This window comes from Squalius cephalus, assembly GCF_949319135.1.
Source record: "Squalius cephalus genome assembly, chromosome: 23".
NCBI classification, from domain to species: domain Eukaryota; kingdom Metazoa; phylum Chordata; class Actinopteri; order Cypriniformes; family Leuciscidae; genus Squalius; species Squalius cephalus.
The window spans coordinates 29,459,018-29,466,575 of NC_137144.1; the positions used below are offsets into that span (position 1 = coordinate 29,459,018).

Genomic DNA, 7,558 nt, shown 5'->3' on the forward strand with positions numbered 1-7,558 from the left:
AGGAACAGGAATACATGTAATCAACTCCGAATCATGAACACATGCATCATAACACAGGGTTAGTTCAGCTACACATTGAGATTCTGTGCTTGTTTCACCTTTATGTCTCTGAATAAGTCATTGTTCTTCTCCAGGAAGCGTGTCTTGATGTGAGGATGTGGAGATGTTTGTTCTGGGAAACGAGAAACACTGAGGAAGAGCATCATCATCATCATCATCATCTCCTCATCGACTCACAGACTCTGACATCTGGAATGTCTAAGCCTCTGCTGCTTTACATGCTAAATATGTTTCTGTTCATGCATACATGAGAACCATACATCATGTGATTATGTAAATTATGCATGCGTATTCGTCTCAGCTGCAGATTAATACATTTCACTGGTTAATTCCAGGCGTCACATTAGAGTTGAAGGATCGCTTTAGTAATCTAGTCATCGAGTAAAACTTAGAGATTTATTTGAGCAGGGTTTAAATACTTTCCATTGAATATAGTTGACTACCACACACACGTGCACACACACACGCTAACCCGACCCCTAAACCTACCCATCACACACACATGCACACACACTCTCTCTCTCTCTCACTCTCTCAATCTCAGAAACTGAGATCGATCTCTCTCTCTCACACACACAGTCAGTTGGTATATCCTCTACTGTATCAGACACACACTGTCTCACACACACACACACAGACAGCAGGAGATTGATGAACTCTTATTAGCATCAAGCGTCCCGGTGACACACAGGAGAAGCGTTAAAAACTCATTTCTCCCGCGCTGCTCCTGATGTGTTCCTGACTTCTCTGAACACAACCTCCGCCCTGTTCATCCTCTCAGGGTGAGACGCCACAACACACCCGACGGGCGAACTGTTCAAACGAGCGACATTAGCGGGATTAAACCGCGGGACAGTGAACGAGGGGGCGAGAGACATGTGCTCAGAGCTAATCTGTGTAATGAACACTGACAAAAGAAAGAGGCTGAATCTGTCATCCATCATGAGCAAACGGCCCTCCAGCGGCCCAGTGCACAACACACACACACACACACACACACACACACACACACACACACACACACACACACACACACACACACACACAGGCAGATCTGACCCAGTGAGAGAGACAAACACATGCGGACACCTTTGCTTGTGCTGGCACTCTAAAAAATGTTAAAAGTAACCAATTTTGGATTGTTTTGCAATGGGTCAAATACGGACTGACCCGAGTTATCTGACCCAGCAGGGTTGGGTTGCTCATTTAAATCAGCACAATGGGTTAATTAATGCAGGAATACCATCTTGTTCCCAGCCATTAAAAACATGTTCTAAGGGATGTTTTGCTAACGTTCCCATTAAGTATTTAAAACACTTCTGAATATTTTTAGAATGTTTAAAACGGCCAGTTTCACGCTCTAAAAAATGCTGGGTTGTTTTAACCCAATTTTGGGTCAAATATGGACTAACCCAAACGTTGGGTTAAAAATGCAGTTTAAAAATGGACAAACCCAGCCGTCGGGTTACATTTTTAAATTGCATTTTTAACCCAACGTTTGGGTTAGTCCATATTTGACCCAAAATTGGGTTAAAACAACCCAGCATTTTTTAAACTGCAGTTTTTTTTCTTTATTATGCATTAAACATTCCATTGTATCATTCGTCAAACATTAGTGGAACGTTAAAAATCGTTATCACACATTCGCATTTAAAATGAATAAATGCACATCTCTAAAAGCGAGTCGCTGGAGTGTGAATAACATCTCCACTCAACAAACTGATGTTAATATACTTCTGAACTAAATGAAGTGTGAACTCCTCTCAGATTGAAACGGCAAACGCAGATCTGGATCAAAGCTCCTGTCGAACGCACACTTATGCAGAACTCTGCTTTGATAAAGCCCTGCATGCACAACATTTCATTTTCTCCAATTGTCTTGGTAAGTTATCCACGGTTGTCCTGAAGCGCGTGTGTTTCTCCTGAAGCAGTTTCAGAGGGTTACACACACACGTTTATTAGCAGTCTTTACTCATGAAGAGATTCCACTGGATCTTACTAACAATCATTTCATTTGCACAAACATAAAAGTCACATTTTTCAAAATGCAGAAGTAAAAGTTTTTTTTTTATTGTTGCATTTGCTTTCTCACGGCTGTATTTATGCAAACTAGTGTTGGAAACAGCAAACATGTTGAATGTATTTGTGCATAAATGATAATCCACAGATTCTTAGAGGTTTGTTCAGATTATTAACATTCAGGGCTCTATCTCGCACCCAGCGCAATTGACTTTGTACACGACGCATGTGTCATTCCTATTTCTCACCCACGCACAGCGGACTCTTCCCTCCACAGACGCACGTCGGTAAATTAGGGAATGAACTTGCGCTCCCGGGGCGGTTCAGGGAAAAGAGGAAGCGTGTTCCGGCGCAAACGTTCCCTGGTGCTATTTTGCAGTTTCAGAAAACACTTCCGCCACTGACCAGGAGAAACCTCGTCTAAAGTCAGTGGCGCGTTATTCAGATGCTATTTTAAGGGCGCATGCTTGGCCATAATGTAGCGTGTGCACAACACACACACACTTTGTGAAGTTTGTGACACTTATCTCATCTACACACAGAAGCAGCAGTTCACATTTTTGGAAAACCATACATTATAACCAGGAACAATATTACCACACGAGGGAAATCATTGCTGTGTCCATGAAGATGTGAAAAATAGGCATAAATCTAGTTACACATTTACCCAAATGATCATATCCCTGTTTAAGCGAAGCTAATCTGGGTGTGTTTCTCCATCCCCAATGTCACTCTCTGTGTTTTACGGCCCTGACGAGAACGTCGGTCTCCTCGGCTGTGAACCGCTCCTGGCAAATAATAGCAATAATAATAGCAATAATAATAGTTATAATAGCAATCCGCCATGGCACAAGCGCGCCTGCTCTTAAAGGGAATGTGAGATGTCGCTCTGATTGGTTTATTTCACGTTACGCCCAAACCACACCTATGAGTAATGAAGCGACTTCAGACCAACACATTTTAGATTTGCGTCAGGCGCAAGAGTCATTTATCCCGCCGGTATAATAGCAACAGCGCCCGAGATCCGCCCACAAAGTTACTTGCGTTTCACGCTTGACACTTGCGATTCAGATCATTAAAATAGGGCCCTATGTAAGCAGAAGCAAAACTGATCTTACCCTCAGCGAACAGAACAACCATCAATGCAGAAATAAACATGAATTACAGACACTAAATCCCTTCCATCCTTTCCTCCTCAGCATCGAGTTTGTGTCTCTAAATGCAGCTGATAAGGAGTAAAATCAATCCGTGTTAAATCATTAAACGTCAGGATAATCGCAGCTAACAGTAAATCAATGAGCGAATGCTGGATGATCACTGCAGAACGCTGAAACGCGGCCGCTAAACTTGCATGACAGCTTCAACAGTCCTGATTCACTCAGTCCAAGAGCTCGACTCAAGCCTCGTGTTTTACACCGGCGCTTTACATGAGAGTGTGAGGACACACACTTACATGAAGGCCGATACTGCACCTTCACACACACACACACACTGTTACGGCCTTTAGTATTATGCTAAAGTTATAGATCTGACCTCAGGGCAGATCGACATGAAGTGTGCTTACTTTGTAGTGCCCGAGAGACGCTCAACAACACATGAAAATCAATATGGATCAGCAACACTGACCTGAGGACCAGCATACACACATAAACAACCAATAATTCATCCGTGCATCTGTTTAAAACATCTTTTATTGAAACGAGAGCCTGTTTCAGAGAGAGCCTCGTGGATTATAATGAGAGCGATTCAGTTTCTTCAATGCAAATCAGTAAACAGTAAAATCACTCTTCCGTGGCGTTATTCGCACTGCATTCTCAGCTGAAACGTGTTTTTTTGACATTCTGCAGAATGGCAACGCTGTGATTAATCCTGAACTCTTTTCTCGAGCTGAGCCGATCACAATCTCACGTCCATCATCCCGATATAATGGCACTGGGAAAAATAATAACTCAATCTGAGGATTGCTGGGATCGATGGCGAATCCATTCTGCAGCGTGAGCTTGTGTGGAGCAGACGCTGGTGTGTATCAGCCGGACACGAGGCCAGAGGCGTTCATCAGCTCCAGATCCCCGACGCCGACAGCCAGCGCTGATAACTCCAGGAGACGCACTGGGTCTGTGTCCGGACCGGCACTGGAGCGACGGGGCGATAAGGGCATCCACTGCGGACCAATAAACACACCGGCCGAGGTCACACACGCTGTTTATCAGCTCAAGAATCACTGGAAACACACACACACACACACACACACACTCGTGTACATCTATCTTTATGAGGACATTCATTGACACAGTGCAATCTCTAGCCGCTTACCCTAACCTTACCCATCACAACTAAGTGCCTAACCCGACCCCTGACCCTAAACCGACCCTTGACCTCATTATAACCTGATCCCTAAAACCAAGTCTTGACCCTCAAACAGGCCTTTAAAGGCTCTCAGAGACTGAGGACCGGCCAACATGTCCTCACTTTACTCTCTCTGTCCTCACTCCACTGATCTAAAACTCAAACTGGTCCTCACAAAGATAGTTGTACAAGCAAACACACACACACACACACACACGTCTGGTTCACTATCTTTGTGGGGACTCTCCATAGACGTAATGGTTTTTATACCGTACAAACTGTACATTCTATCCCCTTACACTGCCCCTGCCCCTAAACCTGCCCATCACACACACACACACACACACACACACACACACACACACACACACACACACACACACACACACACACACACACACACACACACACACACACACACACACACACTGCCCCTAAACCTGCCCATCACAGGAAACATTCTGCATTTTTACTTTCTCAAAACAACTCATCCTGTGTGATTTATAAGCCTTTTGAAAAGTGGGGACCGCTGGCTGGACCCCACAATGGAGGTGATCTCAGGTTTTACTATTCTTATGGGGACATTTGGTCCCCACAATGTAATATAAACAAGGGCACACACACACACACACACACACACACACACACACACACACACACACACACACACACACACACACACACACACACACACAGGTAAATATCTGTCATGACCTGGGGCCTGTTCCATGATGGTAGTTGAACAAACTCAGGGTTACAGGATTAGTTTCGAGTTGATTACAGTAACAGAGATTGTTTAGGCTTTACAGCAGCTCTAGAATAAAGTTATTGTCCAGATAAAGTTAGTTTTGATTGATGTAAAGATCATTAGTGATTAACTTAGGGGCCGCTAACACAAACTAGCAGTATTAGAGTATTAGTGATGTTAATATTTACTGACTCTTTATTCTGATGCTCCTCAACAGATATTCTACTGACTACTAACTTTACAAGTACAGGTCAACGTATTCTCCTAACCTGAACCCTAAACTAACAGTCGACTGATACTCTAATCAGAGTTAGTTTGCATGCAGTTTTAGTAGAATATCAAAAGTGTAACCACAAAACATTACTTCTGAATATTCAAAACATCCAGTTTTTAAAAAAAATGTTTTCAATGTTCTCTGAAAGTTCAGAAACTAGTAACATTTAAAAAAAAAACTGTATAAAATGTATAACGATGTATAAATAATGTTTTTGCTCTAACGTTTTGAGAACATTAAGAAAGACCAGATAACACTGAACAAACATTATATTAATGTCACTGGAAGAATGTTTGTTCATGACTTTGAGTGAATCTTGCCAGAACGCTCCCGGTTATCTGTGGACATTTTACACATTATTCACAAAAACATAATTTCTACATCGCTCATATAATGTTGTTCTGAAATGTTTCAGTTGTACGTTCGTCTAACGGTTTGTAAATGTTACTCCTTGTTTCAGAACGTTCAGAGAACATCAAGAGGAACATTCCCATAATGTGTGAAGAATGATGAAGTGGATGTTCGGATAATGTTAGTCCACAGTGCATTAACTAATGTTAACAAGATTTTAATAAAGTATTAGTAAATGTTGCAATTAACATTAAGTGCAGTTCATTCTTAGTTCATGCTAACTAATGTAGTTAATGTAACTGAACCTTACTGTAAAGTGTTACCGTAGCGTTTTCATCCTGTACTGGGAATGCTAGCTTCGATGAGCTGGTTCTGGATCTCAGGCGCTGTACAACACCAGTAGATCATCAGTGTTTCCACAGCCGCTCCAACACAATTACACCAGATCCACTATAAAACCACTGACCTGGAAACTGCTGAGATGTTGATTACTGCATGATTTAATAAACCATAAAGACGTCATAACAGACCATTACACTAAACCAAGAGCCTCACAGTATCATCCACAGTATATTCACACAGATGAGTCCAACTTTAACACACACTTACACCATAAGGCCTCATAGACTAACATCAGTCTTTCAGAACTAAACAAGACCTTCACAATGAAGTTTGATCAAATACTAGTGATGTTGACTTAGTAAACACTATTAAATCTGATTCTCAATGTTTTAGTTGTGTTACACCGACTCGCATGCGTACGGTAATGAAGTGCTGCTAATGAGCTGTCACACATGATTCACACTGAGTCCCGGACGCTAATTGCTAATTAGGAAATGCGGAGGTGTTCTAAACGAAGTAAACCCGCCCGGGCCGTCCGTCACACACACACACACACACACACACACACACACACACACACACACACACACACACACACACACACACACACACACACACACACACACACACACACACACACACACACACACACACACACACACACACACTTCCTCTGATTAACTTCAATTAGTTAAAGAAGAGAGATGCGCAGAGATGGTATCAGTGACGTCTGATGTCATTGTGTGTGTGTGTGTGTGTGTGTGTGTGTGTGACAGGAAGTGAGTGACAGCCAATCAGCAGCGAGTCCCCTCATTTCCTGCTTCAGTGGGGAAATGAGATCTCTGTTTAAATTATTATTGCAAATGAAAGATTACAGACATTAACAGTGGGAGTGTGGGGTGGGGGGCATCATAAGAGAATGATTTTGGCTCCACAAATCAATACAATATTAGGCTACATTTTGTCATTATGAAAAATGAAAGGTTCCTTACAACAGTCTCAAGGATATTATACGTGATATCATCTGACATCCAAACCAACACAACTGAGTCAAAGTCAAGCAAAACTTTTGATATCAAGTTACTAAATACATTTAGACACTGTTATTAGTCAAATATGTGTATAATAATCCATATAATCCAGTGATAAGGAATGTTTACCTAAGACTCACTGCATTCACTCAAGATGGCTCCTAGTTAAGAGTCCCTGCACTTCCTGCTGTGGAGGAAACAGAAGAACAGCAATATATAGAGTAAAAGTCCCTGTAAACACACTCTCAGGGATGAAACAGAACATAAAGTCAAAACAGTTACAGTTTTAACAACATATAAAGGTTTAATTTTATATAATGGATGTTTATATTTACTCCAAAAGCACTGATGTGTGACAGTGCCATAAAATCCAAAATAAACACTCTT

At 41.9% G+C, this 7,558-nt stretch overlaps 1 long non-coding RNA gene across 1 annotated transcript; it reads right to left on the reverse strand.

The window, feature by feature from the left end:
- Positions 1-3,801: 3,801 nt before the first annotated feature.
- LOC307151596 lies at positions 3,802-7,343 on the reverse strand. Its single transcript, XR_013819909.1, has 3 exons — positions 7,301-7,343; positions 7,133-7,185; positions 3,802-4,240 (listed from the first exon to the last, which is right to left on the reverse strand). It is a non-coding gene; the product is annotated as an uncharacterized lncRNA (long non-coding RNA).
- Positions 7,344-7,558: the final 215 nt, after the last annotated feature.